This window comes from Perna viridis, chromosome 13 (genome assembly GCF_037379345.1).
Source record: "Perna viridis isolate PV_CMFRI_1.1 ecotype Kerala chromosome 13, ASM3737934v1, whole genome shotgun sequence".
Taxonomy (NCBI): Eukaryota; Metazoa; Mollusca; class Bivalvia; order Mytilida; family Mytilidae; genus Perna; species Perna viridis.
Window position 1 is genome coordinate 21,157,753 of NC_142457.1, and position 22,993 is coordinate 21,180,745.

At 31.5% G+C, this 22,993-nt stretch overlaps 3 long non-coding RNA genes across 3 annotated transcripts; 2 read left to right on the forward strand and 1 right to left on the reverse strand.

Annotated features, from left to right (window-relative positions):
- The first annotated feature begins 6,054 nt into the window (after window positions 1-6,054).
- LOC148599975 (uncharacterized) lies at window positions 6,055-11,153 on the forward strand. The gene is made up of 4 exons (XR_015917813.1): window positions 6,055-6,113; window positions 8,546-8,623; window positions 8,923-9,039; window positions 11,019-11,153. It is a non-coding gene; the product is annotated as an uncharacterized LOC148599975 (long non-coding RNA).
- Window positions 11,154-12,706: 1,553 nt separating this feature from the next.
- On the reverse strand, window positions 12,707-15,554 carry LOC148599976 (uncharacterized). Its single transcript, XR_015918064.1, has 4 exons — window positions 15,139-15,554; window positions 13,944-14,009; window positions 13,191-13,264; window positions 12,707-12,855 (listed from the first exon to the last, which is right to left on the reverse strand). It is a non-coding gene; the product is annotated as an uncharacterized LOC148599976 (long non-coding RNA).
- Window positions 15,555-19,250: 3,696 nt separating this feature from the next.
- LOC148599977 (uncharacterized) lies at window positions 19,251-22,986 on the forward strand. The gene is made up of 4 exons (XR_015918079.1): window positions 19,251-19,458; window positions 20,491-20,599; window positions 21,082-21,185; window positions 21,758-22,986. It is a non-coding gene; the product is annotated as an uncharacterized LOC148599977 (long non-coding RNA).
- Window positions 22,987-22,993: the final 7 nt, after the last annotated feature.

Below are 22,993 nucleotides of genomic sequence, written 5' to 3' on the forward strand. Positions count from 1 at the left end.
AATTAGAAAGATGGGGTAGAATTAAAGTGACTCCCAATCTCAATGGGAAACATTAGAAAATCTAATGAAAAAAACTAAACTTTAAGATGATGGATAAAATTATATATAAACTATGTGCTTTTGTTTTTGTAATGGTACTCATATGTTCTTTTAATTGTAATGGGTTGAAATCCATACATAATTTTGAAAGACTTATAAGTGTTATTGATGATAGAAGATTTGGTATTGTATTTTTACAAGAAACATTTTGGAGTGATGATTTTATAAATGGTGTTAAGCACTTGTTTAATGGTGATATATATCACAGTAATGGACATAACAGTAGACTAGATGTAGCCATACTTGTTACTGATTATTACAAAAATATTTGTTCATAAAGATATTGAAAGTAGATTTTTACATGTGAAATATATTGAAAATAATATTGTGCTTAATTCAATTTCTGTATATGCACCAAACATTAAGGCAGAACGTGTTAAGGTTTTTCAGTATGTGCAAACTTACATTGATTCTTTAGAAAATGTTATTATTGGTGGTGATTTTAATACTACTCTTTCTAACCTTGATAGAGGTCGTAAAACAATGCATCTTGTTGATAAACCATGTAGAAAATTTTGTCAAATTTTAGCAAGTAGTCATTTAGATGACGTATGCAGGGCTCGAAATATGTATTTAAGATTGATTTCTTGGAAAAGACCATCAAAAGGTGAACTACAACAAAATAGAATAGATTATTTTTTAATAAGCAGAGGGTTGTCATCTTTTGTACAAAATGAGTACTACAATGTTACATCACTGAGTGATCATAGTTTTGTAATTATGAATTTAAATTGTAATAATGTTGAAAGAGGTCCTGGGCTATGGGTTTTGAACAATATTTTGTAATATTATGATCAATATATTAAGAAAAAATAGGCAAATGTTTAATAATGAAAAAGAAAATGAAATTTTTACTAGTGATATTGTAATATGGTGGGATAATTTGAAATATAAGATAAAGAAATTTTCTTTGGTATTGTCATCTAAATTAGCTAGCGAAAAGAAAAGAGAGAATTAAAGATTATAAAATCTTATAGATAATATAGGTAACAGGGCTGCCAATGGTAAAGTTTTTGATGCAACAAAACTTGAAAGTATTAAATTAGAACTATCAGAGTATGCGAGTGAAAAATGTAAAGGTGCTTTTCTCAGATCTAAAGCTACATGGGCAGTTGAATCTGACAAGAATACTGAATACTTTTTAAAATTTAGTGAAGTATAAACAAGAAAATTGTTCAATCAAGGAGTTGTTAACACCTGACCATGAAATTGTGCCAGACACTGTTAGTATTTTACAATTGCAATATGATTTTGATAGCAATTTATATTCTTCTCTTAATACTTAAATAGATAGAATTGATGATTGTTTAGCATGTGTAGATAAAAAGATAAAAAAATTGAAAATAATGATTGTTTGTCTTGTGGTGCAGATTTCCTGAAGAAATTCATAAGGCTTTTTTGAAATGTCAAAAATAAGAGTCCAGGATCAGATGGACTGATTGTAGAGATTTATTGTACTTTATGATGAGTTGAAAGATATTTTGTTACTGTTATTCAAAACCATTGAACAAGAAGGTGAATTGTGTAGATCTATGAAACGTGGTGTTCTAAGCATTTTTTTTTTACAAAAACAAAGGTGACAAAAATGTATAAAAAATTATAGGCCTATATCTCTACTGCAGGTAGATTATAAGATAGTAGCAAGAGTGATGACCAGTAGATTTAAGTATATTTCACCTAAAATTATTTCTGAAGATGTGGCGAAATTCAGACTAACACGGAATCTGTTTCCATATTTATTTGCACTGTAAACTTATTTACAATATGTACAAACAGCTACTTAAATACCACATTGGAATAAACTGATAATACATTATTATCAATCATATTAACTGAACCAAGTGTAACTAAAAACTCTTCCTTATATACCAGATAAATAGAAAGTTCTACATAAAGAAAAATCTACAATTATCGCTATCATTCTGATTCAAGAACATTCTATAAATTACTGAAAACAATGACCAGTGTTCTATTTTTAGTAACAGGTAATTTCCAGAAACTGTCAATTATTTCTAAAGATAAACAAAGGATTAAAGTTAGTAAATAAATTATGCAATTAAACGTCATGAAAGTGCAGTTATACTCAATAATTAAAAACATGTAAGTATGAATATTAAACATATAAATGTCCATTATTATTGCGCATAGTTCGCAACAGAAGATCAGACATGTTGTATTTTGGGAAGACATATTAGTAATAATATTGCAAATGTGAGAGATGTTATTGAACTTGTGGAACAAGATGAACTTAATAGAGTTAGTCATTTTTATTTATTACAGGTTTTAAGGAAATTTGGTCAGGTGATAGGTTTGTTAAGTGAATAGAAATATTTTATAAAGGAATAAGTCGTTCTGTAAAATGTAATGGATTTCTATCAAAATATTGTTATGTGAAAAATGGAATACGACAAGGATGTCCGATTAGAGCTCTGTTGTATGTACTTGCTGCTGAACCTTTACACAGTAGAATTGTACACAATAATGATATTCAAGGTTTAAGTATTCCAAATAGTGATAAAACTGGACTAATATATTAACATGCTGATGATACTACTTTGTCTGTGTGTAATAAAAAGTCTATATGTGCAGCTTTTGATGAATTTGAATTGTATGGAAGAGTAATCAAGGGAACCAAGGTTATACCGGTAATCAAAAGAATGTAATCCAGGGACAAAGACCAGACATGGAAAACAGACATACACAACAAAGAACATAAACAAATTGAAGCGTTCATTGTATATGTGGTCTCAGAGACATTTAAAAATACAAGGTAGAGTTACTGTTGTAAATTCATTAATGATGTCAAAATTTTGGTATGCTTTGTTTGTGATACCTTTACCTGACTGGGTTAACAATGAAGTGACGACATTATGTGTCAATTTTTATATAAAAAAATAAAGAAATTAAATTATAACTTAAAAAGACACAAAGACATAATCTCCAAAGGAGCTATATTACGCTCTAAAGCTCACTGGGGTATTAAAGATTATAAACATTATAAGTATTTTTAGAGCATGCAAAATATAAGCAAAAAAGTAATGCTATCAAAGATTTGAAAACAAATGCAGGTATCATTGTAAATACAACTGAACAAATTTTAGAAGAAGTGAGGTCTTTTATAAGGAGTTGTATTACTTTACGCACATTAACTAGAATAGCGCACATGAGTTTTTAGATTTTATTACCAAAAAGGTTCGGGAAAATGATATGGAAAATTTAGAAGCTGATTTTACTTGCAACGAAATTAAAACGACATTATTTAGTATGACAAAAAATAAATCGCCGGGTCCGTATGGTTTAACTCCGGAATTTTTTGCAAGTTTTATCATTTGTTTGAAAATATTTTTAGAACATATATTTTTAGAATTATTCAAGAAGAGGAAATTATGACTAGGTCAATGAGATATGGGAATATAACCTTAATCTATAAAAGCAGAGGTGATAAAAATTTATTAAAGAATTTCAGTCCGATTTCATAGTTATGCGTCAATTACAAATTAACGGCTCGCATCATGTCGAACAGACCAAAATTTGTTCTGCCGAAATTAATATCGAATAGCCAAATGTGTTGCATTTTAGGTCGTGACATTGCTGATACAGCTTCTAGTATTCGAGATCTGATAGAAATAATTGAAAACGATAATTTAGAATTATATCTGATCAAAGTCGACCAAGAGAAAGCATACAGTTGATCATTATTACCTTTTTCTTGTTTTACAGAAATTTGGCTTTGGTCCAAAATTTATAGAGTGGATTAAAATATTTTACAAAAAAATGTTAACAGTAGTGTCAAATGCAATGGCTTCTTGACCAAGTATGTTAAGCTTAAAAATTCTATAAAACAAGGATGTCCGCTTTCCGCAATATTGTACGTTATGGCCGCAGAACCGATAAAGACAAGCCATAGCAAAAAATCAAAGTATACGCGGGGTAATTATTCCGAAATCTGATAGAGAAGCGCGAATATGTCAACACGCAGATGACACGAATATTTTCGCAAGTGATAAAAACTTGATAGATGAAGTTTTCAATGTTTTGCAACTCCATAGTGAGGCGTCTGGTGCAAAAATAAACAAGTATAAATCAGAAATAATGTGTCTCGGGTCCAGAACTTTATCTGATAACGAACTAAATAAATTAGAAATACAGAGATCTGAAGATGTTACAAAAGTGCTAGGCATTTATGTTGGTAAAAACTACGGAAGGGGATATCCTCCATAAATATGTTCACGTGTTTCTTTTAACTTTGTTACTTGCTCATTTGTTCTCTGTATTTTCTCTCTTTGTTAATCGAAGATTGTTTGAATGTTAATTCGTGAAATGTATTTTTTAGCGCTGTAACTTGCAGTTTGTACGTATCTTTCTTTGCCTAATGTCGTGTCTTTCTCTGTGACACCTTTCTTTTACATTTCTATAATTATTAATTTGTAAAATACTTCTAACCCTGAAAGTCGTAGTCTTCCAATATCGCTCTTTGTTGAAAGTCTTAAATTAGTGCATATGGAGTGTTCATATCACAACTCATACGTTATGCCAGAGCTTGCCGAAACTACGCAGACTTTTTGTATCGCGCTAGAACTCTAACAAATAGGCTTCTGGAACAGGGTTATGTTGCTACAAGATTGAAGTCATCACTATAGAAGTTTTATGGTCGTTATCATGAACTCGTGGATCGTTATGATGTATCCATCAGCACCATGAAAAGTGATTTATTCAACGGGTCATAGTTCACCTTTCCTCGTTTGTCTACCCCGGACTTGACTTTTTATGAGCAACTCGGCGAGTGTTTCTAGAGAGACAAAGGACGCTTACCCTACCGGTGCACCTGGTCCATGCTACCAGTTTTTAGTGGAGTCCGAGTTGCTCATTTGCTTTTGTTACTTTGTATGTATGATTTTAGTTACTTTATGTTCTTTGTTGTGTATGTCTGTTTTCCATGTCTGGTCGTTGTCCCTTGATTACATTCTTTTGATTACCGCTATAACCTTGGTTCCCTTGATTACTCTCTCTTCTACTGGTTATATACAAATTAAAACACGTTTCGTTTAAAAATCGACACAGCCGACACAGTTAAAAAGAACGCACTAACATTTGACGAATGAAGAATAAACATGTTACTCATGAGTAATTTTTCACCGGAAGATCGAGGGGTTGAAATAAAAACAGGACTGGCATTTTCCGATACATTTTTGGCTATAACTTTTGTTTTATTTAAGGTTCCTCTAAAGGAAAATGTCAGTTATTACACCATAAAAAGACTTGAAACTTGGCCAAGAAGTTAATTTTGTTACTATCTTCATATTTGTAATGTTATGTTGATATGCCACTTATCACAAATAGTGTAATTATGGAAAAAATGTAGTTATTTTGAGAATTTTAAAAAAGCGGGGTCACTACACTACACTTTTAAAAAATACCAAATTATTGCCAGTAATGCATTAGACCTTTATCTATTGCAAGTTCTCCCTTACATGTAACAAATTTCTGTATTTCACGCCCTTCATAGTTACTTTCACTTTCAAGTCAGCATGGCAGAAGCCGCCATTTTTTTAAATCTTGGAGGGGGTGGGGGGCAGTGTAAAACCAATTTAAAATCTCTGGTGATACTGAACCGATCTGGTCAGTGCCGACAACATTTCACCCAAAAAATATGTTTGCATAATCGTAACTAAAACGTATTTATGATGATAGTCAGAAACTGCTGTTTGCATCCTGCACAACTAGATCAGTCCAAATCGAAAGTAGATTGAAGTATCCCTCCGCTCTAAAATGTATTGTTAACTATTTTTAGTTTTACAATGAAGTTAAGATTATTCTTCTAAATTTTGAGCATGCTCTTAAATGGAAAAAATATTCATCTTATTTACTGTCACATGTATTTATACTACACTGTACAACGTTTCGCTGTCGGTTTATTTTACTTTTTTTTTGACATCCGGTTACGTGTGAGCTGTTATTTGGTGACACCAAGGATGTAAACACAGAGACAAAATGTTTGATTTTCTTTAAAATCAGTGAGTATATGTGGGTATTCATCTACTTTTTATTTACAATTGACTTTTATTTAAACTTTTGTCAGGTTGTCAACGCACTCAGTTGCGAAAATTCAACCATTCTCGATCATTTAAATGTTCCAATGGTTTCATGACCAATCATCGGCTATATTTACCACGCTTTTTGGGGCAACTTATTTACTTTAATTAAACATTTTTTAAAACTGAACTATTAAGGTTTCAGTCGTAAATATGTATACAATTTTACTATTAAACGATTAAAAAGTATTTTTGTGATTATCTGTGATATTTGTCGTATGGATACATAATGTATGGAGGGCATTTCTTACATGCTGTACTGTCTTTAGCAAAACACCACAAATTAGACTAAAACTCCTGTTTAGGGGATCCCTTAAATAGTGTTTTTTATCCATTATAGAATAATATAGGGTAGGCATTGCCTAAAGCAGTGAGCGCCCTGAGCTTTACCATACATGTACTGTCTGTGCAAGTCTCATAGTCATAAAATGTATGGCATTACAAAGAGGGGGTTTCAACCCAGATGAAATTGTTCGCTTCACAAATGCAATATTTTTGTTTATATTTAGGTAGCAAACAAAATCAATTTTCTATTTGAAAATCTGTCTTGTTAATTAATGGGGAGTGTTTTTTTAAATAAATGAATAACTTGGAACAATTTTTTCCCCAAAATTTCAACCCCATGAGCATACCCCTTTCACCTTGCTCTCAAAATTGTCAATAACTTTATAGCACTTCGCAATATTTTACATGTTTCATCCCTTAAGGGCATCTCTAGCAACATCCATTTCAGTTTTGACCTGTCAGATCAATTTGCACAGATGTCGGAAATCTTACAATTTTCTAATGGTGAGAATATTTTACACATATCATGTGACGTAAACAAAATTCAGATGACAACAATAAATTCCAAACAAGAACATGATTGCATTTCCTATCTCAGAAAAGCTATGCTTCAATTTTGATTATATAATAGGTGTTATATTTTTTTTCCGAGGCGGGTTAGGTTCTTGACAACAGCAACAGTGGAACAGTAAAGGAAGTATATTTTTATTTTCCTTATTTTTAGAAGACATATGGGAAATCTTGTCCCATGGACAAACAGATTGTTGTTGAGACAACTCGTACTATGATAATGATAAGGAATATATACATATAAAAGAATTAATCTTGATACTTCAAGAATTTTCAAAAGACCAACTGGGCCCATCCATAAAAAAATATATGTAATAGCGACTCAAACCCATTATAATGGAGTAAATGTTATGAATAGATAAATTAATATTTAAAACTAAATAATGATTGGCTGTTAATATCACTGATCCAAATACTACCTTGAACCATCGAGTATAAATAACAAACTGAAGAAATGACATTGATTTTGAACAGAAGAAGGGATATTGACAAAAAAGATAGTAAAATCCATTTAGCAGATTTGCAAAGTATAATGCACGCATAATTGGACAGATTGGGTTTCAAATTCCATACCATTTTAAATGAATAATTATCCAATCTTTTGTTATATTAAATTTTGTCACATTAAGATAATATTAACAGGTTTTCTTTAAAAAAGGAGCACGTAAAATTGAAATTTTGGAGTGAGTAAAACTGATAGTTGGTAACTTTGGAAAAAATCAGCAAAGCAGAACGAAATGTAAACTCGATTTTAAACTCATCAAGGTAGACTCACTTACCAAAAATCAGCTCAATATCTGCAAGCGTTTGAAAAAGTGTGGAAAACTTAAATTTCGGTAAATTCAAGGGGAATAACTCTGACAAAAATTAGTGAAGCAGAACAAAAACCATACTTGATCTGTTGCTCATCAGGGTAGACTCACATACAAAAAATCAGCTCAATATCTGCAAGCATTTGATAAAAAAGCGCAGAAAACTTAAATTTCAGTAAATTGTTCAATGTTCAAGGGCCATAACTCGCACAATAATCAGCCAAGCAAAACGAAATGTTGATTAGATATGTAACTAATCAAGGGTGACTCAGATACTAAACTCGGCTCAATATCTGCAAGTGTTTAGAAAAAAATGCGGACAGCTTTGTTGCTGGATGGACAGATAGATGGAGTGCAAATGAAAAGTCCCCTTCGGCTAAAACAAAATGGCAAACAAGAAGTAAGTATATGAACTAGTAGGGGTCCAGGGGAGGTTTCTGGAAACTCCTTTTCATCGGAAAATTGTGTTACATTTGTGCTTAATGTACTGTAAAATTAGTAAATAACAGCTTAAAAACCACCTTTTTTAATGCCCCTGTAACCCTCTCTTTTCAAAATCTCTGGGTCTGTCACATTTGATAAATGTAATGTTTGTCCAGCTGTCCCTGGATTAAAAGACCCTTCTGACAAGTATATGTACATGTACATAGTCTGTTTTGAAAAAATGTGTATACTTTTATTTTTCAGGTTGTTCTATGGACAAAGTGATAGATCCACACAAATAAGATGTGTAGATGGAGATAGATTAAGATGACCTTATTTTAGGTAGTACATATATACACCTTATAGTTACAGGGTGTTAGTTCAATTGACATGTACATGTAAATGGAAATTACTTTTTGAGTAAATAATATGGAAGTGTCAGATAATACTCACTATATAATTAATTGATGATAATCAGGTGACATTTAATAGGTCGAAGTAAGTCCCTTGCCTAATTGATTTTTACAATTTTTTTATGGATTTTTTTCAATGTGTATTAGTTATTGTGAATTATACCTTATTTTCTCAATTATATTTTTTGCAGTTCTTTGGGGTGTTAATGTTAATTATTAATTTTGTAGGAACTCCATATTCATCTACAGTGCTGCATCATTACAGAAATCAGCTTAGAAAATCGGGTTGTGTCACTGTGATAGCACCTCCATTTCTGACTCATTGTTTCAAAACTTTAATGATTTGTAAGTACCAATTAATCTTAGATAGGATTGATTTTCCTAGAAAATGGTCTAAGGGGTTAACCTTTTTAAGTGGGGACTTCAGTGTTAAATAATTAACAATTTAGGCTTTCGCCTGGATGGGGCCTTTTGGATCGATTTCTTTAGTAAATGATAAGTAGCAAAAAAAAAAGCTTGAATAAGATTATTTTAATTTTTTTCAAAGAAATCAGTGAAGGCAGGGGGCTACTTTTTATTTGCGGTCATGTATTGGTATGGGGCTGTTGTCGTTGTCTGTTGTTTTTGTTTTCTGCCATAATTGGAGTACTGGTTGATATTTATAAAGTTTTATAAGTTACAAGGTTACAAACTCCGTTGTATTGATTTTGAGGTTTATAGCCCAACCGTTTTAGAATAAGGGGCCTAAAAGGGGCATAAAAAAGCATTTGATAGACTTCATAACTCCACTACAAGCATAGGAATGTCTATGATATTGTTCCTTAATATTCTATAAAATGGTCAGATTTGGATTGATTTTGGGGGTAAAGATTTGAACTTTTCAGAAATTAGAGGCCAGAAACATGCATTTTCTAGATGTTCAAACAATATCTTGACTATTAGGGAATGAATCTCTTTGAAATTGTATTTCAAGGTGATATACATGTACAATGTACCACCAAAGGAAAAGTGGGATTGATTTTTGGGGTTTAGAATTTAATCTTGTAGTCTGAAACAAACATTTTCCTTATGTCTTATTAGTAACTTGAATAAAAGTGAACAGATCTCACATAAATGTTACTACAAGGTGCCATACCACGAAAAAAAAGACTGGGATTGATTTTTGTAGTTGTGAATTGAGCCGAGTTAGAATAAGGAGTCACTATTGGGCCATGAAAAAAAGTTTCTTTTATTATTTCTAGACAATAACTTCAGTGAAAAGAAATGGATCACTTTAAATTGTACCACAAGATGTCATTTTTCCACAGGAAATTTGGAATTGATTTTTACAGGTTTTTACTAGAACCATTTTGGAAGAATGGCAAAAAAAGTGACCAAATTGGTGCTGGTAAAATTTTTATCCTGTGTCAAATATCTAATCGTAATCAAATTTCGTAGCTGTGTCAAGTTTACATGGTGTGTCCATACTGTTTTCCAGGGTGTTTTCCAAATGTTCAGGGTTCCATCTCTGCAGTCATATCAAGCTGTACCCTGCAAATCATTTTATTCGAGTTTACCTTCAAATTTGTTAAGTAGCTGGCAGCAATACAACTTTAATAGAATTGATTCTACAGTTGAGCATAAAGGAGGATTAATTTTATTTTAGGTATTGGAATTGAATATTTCTAAAGAGTGAAAACGTGTGCTCATGGGGTAAATGTTACCATGCTCACCATGGTTGTTTGATTCAATCATCTCTCAGGGGCCAATTGCGTAAAATTTAGCAGTTTGTTTCAAAATTTTGAACTTAACCCCTTTATTCTGCCTCCAAAAATGGCATATTGAATGAAAAATCTTATTATATTAACCTGAAATCCTAATTCCTTGTTCACCCTGAAAAGTGCGAAATCAAATCAACAACATTGTCCTTATTTTAAGGGTTGCAAAAAGAAATGTATTTAAGGTAATGTGTATATTTTTCACATACATGTATATACACATGTACATGTACATTATCATTTCAGCAAACTTTTTTTAACTTGCAAAGCTCTATCGTTTTTTTAAACATTGAAGTAGTTGCTTTAATTGGTTAATTTTGTTTCTATTATATAATCCTAACACATTGAATTAGATCCAAATGGCCTTCCATATATTTCTCACTAAAGAGAAAGTGAAAGTAGCTATAAATAGAATTAAAAGTAGTCTCAATATAAATGGCTTCCATTGATATTCATTTTGAGTAATTTACTTGTCACAATTAAGTATAGTTTTAAGATTTAGAATCGGTTAAAGGGTAGCTTGCACTAGATACATGTTTGTTAAATATTTTTGTTTACTTTTTATAGGTAAATATGGACTTATAAAATATGGGTATTTAATGGCAGTCTGGCACCTTTACATGCAAGATTCAAGATAAAAGTAATAGAAAAATGTTTTTAAATGGCTTAGAAAGCTTGACTGTGCTAAATGGGAGGAACGTGGCATACACTAATAAAATATTGAACTTTCAGTTTTTGGTTTGTTTTCCTTTAGCGGAACCTTTATAACATTCAATAAATTAAAAAGGATTTCTGAAGAAAAGTAATTGTGCTTTTAAATGATTAAAAGTATTTTTTTAATATCGAATAATAAAGCGAAAATGTTGACAGGACGAACTTTTGCTGACAACATAATTGCGATGAAAAGGGGGACATGTTGATAAATAAAGTTCATTATTCATAAAATGTGTCATTTAAGTCAAATAATGTTTACTTATTCTTCAAGCTTATACTCATAGGTACATTTTGATGTAACAATTACTTCATTTTGAGCCAGTTAAAGTGGAAAAATCTTGACAGGACGAACTTGTTCTGATACATGATTTGTGTCGTTTTTTTACGGGGTTACGGTAAGAAAACATCAAATATTTGGATTTTAATTCATGTTTGTCACAAATCCTTAACATATTCTTAAAGCTTAAACTTTTTGGTATATTTTGTTGTACGGTGTATATGTTTTTGAAACATGTTCAGAAATCAATTCAAAATCTCACGGAACGAACTTTTTCTACAGGAAATTTTCAACTTGGTATCAGATGTGGGAACAAACAATGCTATGTTTTCTCTAAGTAATAAATGTCTGTCAAAAAAGTTTTACATATTCGTAAAGCCTGTATTAAACGGTATATTTTGATATAAAAATGTTTAATATTGAGAAAATTTGGATTTGAAATATCTTGACAGGACGAACTCTTTCTCTTACGTAATTTGTGCAGTTTTTTACGGGGGTATGGTAACAAAACATAAAATATTTGAAATTTACTTAAGTCTGTCAAAAATATTTATCGGATTCTTAAAGCTTTTAATTGTGCTAGTCATTTTAATATATAAATATTTGAAATTAATTTAGTGATAAATCCACAATCTTGACAGGACGAACTTTCGGGGTGTAACATCTTCATTTATAGACATAATTAGACCTATAACATTAATAACACAAGACAATTTAAATTTGCAAAACACTGAATTGCAAATCTTGCGCCGCTTTTTCTTCAACCTACCATGTCATGTGAGTAATCATTGGATGCAGATTTGCATGGGATTTAATAAAATGCATTTTGTTTTACAACAATTACTAAAATAAACTTGTAGTTACAATTTAAAATTCATGGGATTTTTTTGTGTCCCATGGGATTTTTTTCTCCCATGGGACTTTTTTTCTCCCATGGGATTTTAATTTCTCCCATGGGATTTTTTTTCTCCCATGGGATATCTTGTGTTAAAATACAATGATAGTCATAGAGAATGTATGCCTTACGTATTCACTTAGTGCATTTTTCTTCTGTGCAGTATGAATAAAAAAGCTGAATGAATAAAAGAGAGAGGTTTTTTGTATTGTTTTGGGATGTTTTTGAAGTTTTTAATCTTTTATAGCTTTGAAATGAAATCACTTTGAAAATTCACTTATCAACCACAAATGTAAAACAACGAAATAGAAAAAAATATTCAAAGACACTCTGACTATAAATATGCTGTTTAAGAATAAACACTTAGAATGCTGTATGAGCAGTACTTTTATCTTAGTATTTAAATAAATTATAAAAATTCTAATGGAAGTCTAAATTCAGGTCCATAATCAGCTTTTTGGCACTTCTTTTTCTTCTTGGTCAGCTTCAATCCATGAAACATGCTTCATTTCTCGTCTCTGTAGAATAAAACAAGTAAAAATCTTTATGCAAACAAAATATATAAAATATTTTACAATACCATTTTATTTGTAATCAAAGTGATCTTATTTTTTCTTACTTGATATATGTTCATTTCTAATATCAACAGCTGAAATTACTTGCAATCAGACATCTAAAAGATAACATGAACAGACAAACAGACACACAGATAAAGTGCTTTCTATATAAGTTCGTGGCAGCACTTTTGATTTATTGTGCAAAGTATGAAGAACAGATGGACGGACACCAGTATGCCATAATATGTCCCGTCTCAAAAAGCAGGAGTACAAAAGTTCTGGAGAACAGTGTATACCTGATATGATAAGCTATCAAGTTTGCATATACTGAATTAGTCATTCACCATAGAGGCAAGCAGGTGGCTGGTCCCTGAAATGGTGAAAAACAATTCTGCATGATAATACATATGGTACCTTTCAATTTAGTTGAATTAATTTTCATTGCAAGCATCCTTAAAGCAGTTATCTTGTAATGCACATAAGTAACATTCAATGTTAAGTCCAACATGCTGGGGGTAAGTTTAATCAAAATTAATTAAGAGATTGTGGAGAAAGCTGACGTTGAACTTTCAAAAAATGTAACAAGTTTAGTGTAGTCTGAGTTGCTCATTTGCTTTTGTTACTTTGTGTGTATGATTTTAGTTACTTTATGTTCTTTGTTGTGTATGTCTGTTTTCCATGTCTGGTCTTTGTCTCTGAATTACATTCCTTTGATTGCCGCTATTACATTGGTTCCCTTGATTACCTTTGAAACACAAGGTATGTTAGTGGTGCAAAGATAAGAGCTTAAAAAATAATGGTCCAGTTCAACTATAATTTTAGAATAGGACTTGACAAACTCTATTTGCAATTGAATATTCACACAATAAAGATATTTGTTTTTGGCTTAATCATATAACAAAAGCATCTGTATATAAAAAGAGATATCTCCTGATAGCAAGTAATAGTGATTTTTACCAGAACTTAACATCTAGCTAGAGCTTGTTTATCTTTCCTCAGACATAGTTGGTTTAATATTTAATTTTTCAAGTTCTTCATACGTCACTCACCTTTTACGAGTCATTACTAAGAATCCTTTCATGCATCCTCTAATCTCTCTTGAACAACATAGAGCACTTTCAAAACAAAATTATACTTATTATGCATTAATTCAAAATTAGATAACTTTCAGATTCTGTATATAGACAGTAAAATGGAGTTATAAACATGTAACTGAAACAGGGGCTGCACTGGCTTCCAAAATTCTGTCACCATTTTTTTTAATCAATGTTCAGAAATAAGAGCAAAAAGTGGTGCCAAAAAAAATTTCCAATTTTTTAAAATATGACAGTACTAAGTCCACTGATGAAAGTCCATGAGACGAAAAATGAAATCAGTACAACTTATATGCCATATATATACAATTTCCAAATCGTAACACAATTTCTCTTCAAACACAAGAAATCTTACACCCCAATTCCCACTAATGAAAACTTGCATCCAATCTTCAGTGTGTGATGGACAGGTTGAAAAACTAAACTAGTATTTTTATATTTAAAATGATAAAATCAAAACTCTGTACTACATTTGGGTCTAAAAGCACTGAATCTATTATGGTTTCAAATGATCATATCTATATTGTTAATTTCAAATTTAAAGCCTTTCTGAATTGTTAAAACAGAAGATTAACAACATAAACATGTTACATTTGTACCCATAACTATCCATATCTACATTTTAACAAAAAAAAAAAAAAACAACATTTGTACTGTACCTTATGTGAGACAGTACCAACCTATATCTAGTTTGTCTTACTGCGTGCACAGATAAACTTATGGAACATATACAAAATGTATTATTCCAGCATTCAAAAATGGTCATTGCATATACTGTTTTAGTCACATTTTTCACTCGATATTTATTCCATCAATTGTAGAAGAATTACCATTGCAGTACATAAATAAAAATCATTGCTTAAAATATGCAAACTATAAAGTTTGACTCTGCCACATTTACCCAAAAAATGGCAAAATATTGAAAAAAAATTCCAACAAAAAAGGGGGGGTCTAATCCAGACCATACCCTTTAATCATGTTTACATGGTATTATTAAACATTATCTGGAAGTGAAACGTGCTGTTGTTGTCCAGTACATGCAGCCCCACTTGTAGTAGTAAAATGGTTATGACTGAGTGATCCTTCAACTCGCGTTTATTTCCGTTTAGTAAACGACAATATCGAATACTCGGGAATGAATGATACTAACCTGTTTCTATTTTGGAAAGAACGAGTTTAAAATATTAATTGCATCCAAGATTTTGAAAGCAGTGAAAATTCTTATTCTCGCGTGCTTATTCTCATGCGAAGAGTTTCTCAATGAGTTTGAAAATACAGGGGAAAGAAACGAATTATGGTGTAATGTGACAAGTTATGATTTGACCACGGACCAAAAGGTAACAACACATGGAAACGTTCTATCGTGCATCACATTTCAGACTCCTAGTATTTTAATCGTAAGTACTTTTTTTATCAGGCTTTCTAAAAATCAGACAGCACGTCAAAAACTAACCCAATTTAATTTTATTTCTTGTTTAGAAACAGTTACTGATCACATAATCTTAGTTTTTTATTTGTTTGTTGCGCTAAATAGAGAAAAAGTATGCACAAAAATGTAGATTGTAAATGAAATTTACACAGAAGCATCGTTTGTTTGGTAGGTTTTCTTCACCGTGAATTACGTTTTATCCAACATGAATCACTTTTCCATTAGCAGTGTCTAAATTTTATGTTGACTGGTACTTAGCATTTGATCTAAACGGAACCTTTCAGGGTTCTCCTAAGTGTTATTTGTACAAATTTGTTGTTGAATTTGTACCAAGTCTGCAAAAATATTTAACAAAACGGACTTATTACAAAAAATGCCTTACTAGATGTAAACTAAGATAATCATCACATTCCTTGTTTGTTGAAACTTGGGGTTACTATGGTATAGAGATGTCAAATAGATAGTGTGCTTTGTGCACAATGAAAAATGTCGAGGATGAATTTCATTTTGTATCGAGTTGTGACGCCAGTATGTCTAGCCTTATTATTTTATAAGCCCCTCCTCTCTCAAAATATAGTACATGCATATATTTCAAAATCACTGGAAATTTCAAGGTGATGCGTAATTTATGTAGGTTCCTTGTCCATGTATTTACAGTCTTAACTTAATTACTTTAATTATGATTGTGTATTTGCATTTGTAACGTATATTAACTTCTGTTCAGGTGTTAGAATACTGGGATATGTACTGTTGTTTGTTGTAAAATTGTACTGGTGAGCATGATTGCCTTACTTAACTTATACAGATATTGATTTGAATTGATCTTTACAATGAATTTAAAAAATCAAAATCTGCAGTCAAAATGTATACGTAAAACTCAAATTTTCGTTTATTACGAGAAAATTACTACAGGTATTAACAGCTCGATATTCCGTTTTACTGTTAATTAAGTACAATATACAGGAAGTGGTCGGTTTAGCTGGGGGCACTTATAATCTAGGTAATAAATACATCCCGTAATATGGCTTCGTACGTGTTTCGTGTGGCAGATCAAGATATTTACAAAATAGGAGCTGACATAGGACCCTAAATTTACCCAAGAAAATTATGAAAATGATATATTCTATTCACTTTTATCGAAAATATGTGAAGCAACCATTTGTTTGATTATTTCTTATGCACAAATGTCACATTAAAAAATCAATTTATAAGGGGACCAAGGACAGCCGCCATAAAACCTGGTTTAATTCTCAATGTCCAAAGGAAATGCCTGTACCGAGTGACGATGACCATTGCAATGGTTGCAAACTTTCCGGTTGTACTTTGATAATACCATTTAAATTTTACGCAGACTTTTCATTTTGACTCTTATATAGAGTTTATCACTTCGATAACTTTGTTAATAACCATTCCTTTGTTATGGAAAAATATTCATGTTTGTTTCTCACCCTTTGTTTTACGGTAATATTCTACACATAGCACGGAAAGCTCGATACTCGCCCAATAAGTAAACTAAACTGTTGAATAGGCTTATTCGTGAGGGATATGTTATGATATTCTTGTCAGATCTTTAAGGATGACATTTTTTTGGTATTTCATTGATTCGCTCATGGAGTCTTTAAATAGAAATTGGACCACTATAGGAGAGTTCGCCAATCTCATTAGTGATGTCATATTCACTAATTTTCATATCATTAAGTGTCAAATTGGTTGGCAAATAAACAACGAAATAAACAATTAGCAAATTCATGATTAGAATCCCAATTTTCAAAACTTTATAACTGTGTTATTCTATATCCAATTTTGGTTCTGTAAAATGTTTCATTTAGATAAAATAATTCATATTTTGTGTGTAAATATTTTACTCTTTTACTTAAAAAATAAATTTGAAATGATATTTATATGTAAACCTCTATTATCATTAAAAAATATTTTAAATTTTTTATGCTCACATAGTCTAATTACTGAATATTTATTTTAAAATTCCGTGGATAAAAAGAGTATTATTGGCAGTGTAGAGAACCAAAAGAATTTTTCAATTACCTTAAAAAACGAAAACGTTATGATGATATAAATTTGATGCCCCATGCCAATCAAGGGATTTTTTGCCAACCAAATCCAAATCACAGGTAAGTGATGACATCACGAAGAACTCTCCTATATTTTAAAACAGTTTGTGGCATGACATTGGTTGTGTCCTTATTGTATGACGTGTGAAGCACCGTGGCTCAACCGCGCATGGGAAGAATTGAAATTGATTTTACATATGATAGGGACAACCAGACTTGGGACCGGCAAGTTATCCGCGCGGAGTTAATGTTCATTTAAAAGATTTTTCAATACTAGATCCAATGCAAGGTAGATCTATTTAAGTGTAGATTACATCTTTTTGGCATTTTTTGGATATATATATTTTATTTTCATATTTTTATGAAATATTTGATATCACTGCCTTTTACAAGTAGACTGATACAATTAGTGCCAGTCTTTTTAAGCGCAATTCAACCACGGGGAAATATGTTGGGACAATTAAACTAGTTTTTTATCCAATTGGGGCAAACGTTGAATCGAAAAACGCGCAATGTACACTTTCATTGAACTTCAACGTGTAGACACTTGGTAACCAATATGAACGGTACAAAATAGTATGTTCATTGTACACCAGGTATAGATTGTACATATAGATTCCACCGTATAGTGTTTCGAAAAGTAGAATGGGTGAATCTTATTACACGTATGTACAATACAGTTTAATGCATATTATATAAATTGTAGCTATAACCAGAGGTATGACAGACTTTAGAGCTTCAGTTTCCCTACATGTATGTAGGCGATTTTGAAATTATACAATTAAGGATTTTTACTGTAATGTTGGAATATACTAGTATACCTTTGTCATCATCTCATCTGTAAAAGCTTCTTGTATATAACAGGAACGCACTTTTGTACACTATATACACACGGATGATCAGAACTGTAAGGGAACGAACATCTTCTACTGCAATATTGGACAGGTAAATCCTGTCACCTGTTGAGTCACCTGTTCTGTCTGAGCCATAAAACAATTATTTTTTTTTAAATTACCTCAGGGCGGTTCTATTCGTCACCTGGTCTGTGTAGTGTCGTACGTGAACTTAACCGAGATTTTGAAAGTGGGTTCTAAAAGGGGTGGGGGTCTAGAAAAAAAGGGGTGTGTCATAGTATAATATTTCCCCATTTTCACCAAAATTTTGCATGAAATTATCCACATTAATCCAAGTATATCATTTTTAATACTTCTTTTTTGAATATAACAACCAAAGGATTTTGATAGGCTATTATAAAAGTCCTTGTATATAATTATATTTACTGAAAGGATCTGCTTACTAGTGAATGTGTTTTTTTTTCTTTCAATTTATATAAGGTTTTTATAATTTTACTAGCGAATTAAAACCGTACATGTAACAGGGAGTTATAATTATTTACAGGTCTATGCGTGTAACTGTCACCAATGATTTTACAGTCCATGCTTTAATTTACATTACAAAACCGAATTACTACAGCCCGTGAAAGAGGTTCGCATGCATGCACCATCCTATGGACGAACGGAAATGCCAGCATCCTACGTTAGATCTGGGTATTAAAATGTACACGTACTATGTTTCATCAAGACAAAGTCCCGAGAAAGTACAGTTTCATTCGTTAGCCCAAGGATTTATATTATACATAGCATTTACCTAAATTTAACTCCTTCGCTATCTATGAAATAACTTTTTGTACAACTATTTACTACGTTACTGGAATGCTCATCTTGTGCGTTCCTACATCGATATAACAACAAGGTTATACGAAAGGATAATTACAGAGGAAACCTCAGATATGTATTGTCAGTCAGTGGCGAAACGGGGTGCCGAAATCACGCATGACACAAGACGCTTTTGTATACGGTTCATTCCCCGCTATGACCTCGTCCCAGCAGCGAGATAAGTGTTGATGCTGCAGTCGTTCAGAAACTAACGAATTCAATACAGCAATGAATGCATACGTCAAGTTCCGACTACAGTAAGTTAGGAGTTGTACTGCTCCAGAAAATCTGCATGATTTGCTCTGACCACTCTGCTCCTGAAACAGTTTCCTCCATCCACAGTCACAGGTTGGGAACTACAGCTGAATTCTCGTGCGGTGTTTACCCATTATAAAATTAGAATTTTTTTTAAAGTATTTTATTTGAAGCGGGAATATTTATTGTATCTGAAGAATCCTTTTTTGAATTAGGTTCACTGTAATTGTAATATTTATTTATTAAAGTTACCGTGGTCACGGAATTTATATTACAGGGACTGGTCACTCCTTACCAAGTTTATAATATGGAGTAGGCATTTCCTAATTCAGCGAGCACAGTGAGCTTTACTGTATATGTACCATCTTTGCACGACTTATAAAAATAATAATGAACATTACAAAGGGGGGGGGGGCGACCCGGATGAAAATTTTTGCTTCGCAAGTGCAATATTTTTATTTATATTTAACCAGCAAGCAAAATCAATATTTCCACTTAAAAATATGTCTTGTTAAGCAATGGGGAGTTTTTTTTCAGCAATACTTATTTAGTGTAAAAATGAACACCCAGCCCTTTTTACAAATTTCTGGATCTGCACAGCATATAGCTACTTATCTGTCAAAGAAGAATTAAAGTATTTGTAATCAATTCAACCTCATTTGAACATTAATTACAAGAACAAGTCACAAGTTTTCAGTCAGTAGAATAGACTTATAATTTGTTTACTTATAGTACAAAACAGGCACTACCTGACAATCCTGCAAAAAGTTTTAACTGGATTTGTTGCTTAGTATGTGTTCCTAATACATATTAGTTCTTAAAAGTTCTTAAATAGAACTTAAAATAAGATATGATGTGTGCAAAGATTGAAATACGTTGATTGGCATTTGTTTTTTGTTTTTTTGGGGGGGTTTTTTTGGAGGGGGGAGGGTTCAATACCAACAGAACCATATTTAACTCAATCTTTACACATGTGGCTGGCATTTTAATACTTGTACAACTAAATTTGTCTAGCTGTATTTTTATTTTTTCAGACCTTTAAGTGAAGACTTGTATTTAAAAGAGAGACACTTACACATTTCTTAGAGAAGAATATTGACCAATTAAAAAGGGCGATTATCATTTAACACATTTACTGTAGCAGTAAGTATTTATACATGCAATACTCAGTGATTATGAAATAATTAAACATTTTTTTTTCATCCACAGGTATGCATTTTTCAACATAATCTTGATGACATTGTAAATAGGCTGAAACAGTTTTGCTTTAAATACACAGGAAGTTTTCATGACGCACATTTTAATAGAAAGCACACTTAAACTCGTAAAATAGTAGTGGAGATGTTTGATTTTGTTTCGTTTAACAGACTATCAGAAACTGTTTGAATGATTAAAAAGACATCTAATTTTTTATATTATTAAAACTGGAAAGTTAGGCTTTATGTAAAGATATAATATATGCACTAGACACATAAAGGGAGATAATTAAACTGATTGGTTTTTCATGTGAAAACCTTGTTAGCACAGCTCCTCCAAAACCACTCAAGGTATTTTAAAAAAAAGAATATGTGAAGAAATGCATCAGTAGAGATTCAATGCAGTACTTTTAGCTTTGTATATTGTAGGGACAACCTGATAATACCAGATGACTATTAATACATTGACCAACCTGATGGATTGGGTTTTGGATCCTGTAGTGAGAGCAACATATGATAACTTGTAATTACAGGTATTCCTATATATGCATGGTAAAGCATTACTTGTACATGATTTTGATGTTTTTTTAGGTAATCAGTTTACTTCAAATTGTTATTAATGTTGTGCACTCTGTTAGTTGATTGAGCACAAGAAGCATATTACTTGTAATTAGTTTTTCAACTTAGCACATTAAGTTCTGTCTTTATACATGAATGAGTTACATATAAATCAGAATACATTAATAAGTTATAAATATTTGTAAGAAACCTTTTAGAGTTGAAGACCTACAGATTATGCTTTGCATGGCTTTGAAAAGTGAGGGGGTGGTTGTTGCCTGCTGAAACTGACCAATCACCCTCATAGTAATTAGTCAGCCAGTAACACAAATCATGTTTGCATTAGGTTGTTACTTTATTATCTTTCAAGGTAGGTTTTTAATAATTGGCATGGTGTTAAGCATTTTTAAGATGTATAGCCTTCTACATGCTCTAGGGTTAATTACAATTGACCTTGACATCACATTTTTGTGCTTTGTTTGCAATTTTTTTTTAATTAAAAATCTACCCAATACTATGACATTTTTAGTTCTTAACTATTTTTTAGGTATCATTATTGGTTGGGATTCTATGGTCAGAATAGCTACTGGTATGCATCAAGAAATTCCTGCAAAATTTTAGGAGGATTTTCACATTATATTTAAGAGCAACAATATCATGATCAGATCATCACTACAAAGTGTGCAGTACATAACATGAGCTTTTACTATTATTACCATCAAATGAGAAATTGAGAATCTTCTTTTGGTGATACTGGAGTACAGTTGTAAAGAAATCATCATTGCTGCCTAAATATGATATATGTACATACATGTACTTGTGACTGCTAATATTATTCCCACTGAAGCTAAAGTGTTGACATTCAAGAAATAGTTTAGATGTATCAGCCTCATTCACAGAAGGGTAAAATTGGAGGAAACTGTAGGGATTTAGACATAAGCAACAAACATGTAAATTTTGAAATAGGAATGTAGTTACACGTTTATTCATCAGAAGAAATCAATTCATTTTTTTCAAAACCCCACCATTGCAAAAAAGGTTTTAATTTTTTTAAATAATCATTAATAAATGTCTGCCGATTCAGGAAAAACTTAGAACATACATTATTGTACCTTACTATGATTTGATGTGCTGTAATGTGTATCAAGCATTCATTTTCCGTTTAAGTAATTTTATATCTGTTTACATTCATGACAATATTAGGTGTTTTTATTATGTCTATGTTAGCCAGATTGCAATAGTTTATATGAACAGTGGTTCTTGCCCATGATATAAGGTTCAAAATGAGTTAGACTTGATTCAGACATTTAATTCCTGTCAAATTGCATGGGCATCTATTTCATATCCTTGGAAATTATGAAAGAAGGTTTAGGCGTTAATTTGCTCATTTTTGCCAAAATATTGCACAAAATCAACCCAATTTTTACCCAAAAAGGGGTGTATTAAATAAAGTTGATTTTGCATTTTAACACTTTTTGTTTAAGAATGTACATAAAATGCCAAAAAATACAGATACTTTTGTGTTGAATGTGGATATGGTTATGAATTGTGATGAAAGACTAACCTTTTTGTAGTTTATCAACAATATCAGTACTTTTGCAATGCAAAAAACAAATGAACTATATTTTGTTATAAAGCATGTTCAAGAAATAACACTTATCAAGGTAATTTAGCTTCAATTCTTTTTTAAGTTGAGTAATTAAATACATAAAAACATGCATATTCCTTATAAAATTTAATAAAGTAATAAATATACTTACTAAATGTGAGAATGCATTGGTTA